The sequence below is a fragment of the Sinocyclocheilus anshuiensis genome, unplaced genomic scaffold (genome assembly GCF_001515605.1).
Source record: "Sinocyclocheilus anshuiensis isolate Anshui unplaced genomic scaffold, SAMN03320099.WGS_v1.1 scaffold140, whole genome shotgun sequence".
NCBI classification, from domain to species: domain Eukaryota; kingdom Metazoa; phylum Chordata; class Actinopteri; order Cypriniformes; family Cyprinidae; genus Sinocyclocheilus; species Sinocyclocheilus anshuiensis.
Window position 1 is genome coordinate 1,795,576 of NW_015554147.1, and position 355 is coordinate 1,795,930.

Below are 355 nucleotides of genomic sequence, written 5' to 3' on the forward strand. Positions count from 1 at the left end.
TTATTTTATATGCTATTTGTGCAGCAGCAGTATGTCTTAAATACTCACGGCACTGCATCGCCGTATGCATTGGCAGTAGCAAGTTCCTGTACTAGCTTGCAGCAGCAGCAGCAATAATCTATAAATACAGCAATAACCAACAGCAGCAGCTGCAGCGTAGCAGATCAATTCCGCCAAGACCAAATACATTAACATTGTCATATCCATCACCATGTTAAATCTTTCGATAGTTGTCATGATTAAATTAGTTTTTTAATGTCATAAATTGATTTTTGTTATAAATATGACTAAGAATGACATTTTAGTGGGTGTCTTCTGTAAATCAGGGGAAAATGTATGATTTTTTTTTTTTTGC

At 35.2% G+C, this 355-nt stretch overlaps 1 protein-coding gene across 1 annotated transcript in view; it reads left to right on the forward strand.

Moving 5' to 3' along the window:
- LOC107670616 (kinesin-like protein KIFC3) overlaps nt 1–355 on the forward strand; it is a 49,596-nt gene that overhangs the window by 11,720 nt on the left and 37,521 nt on the right.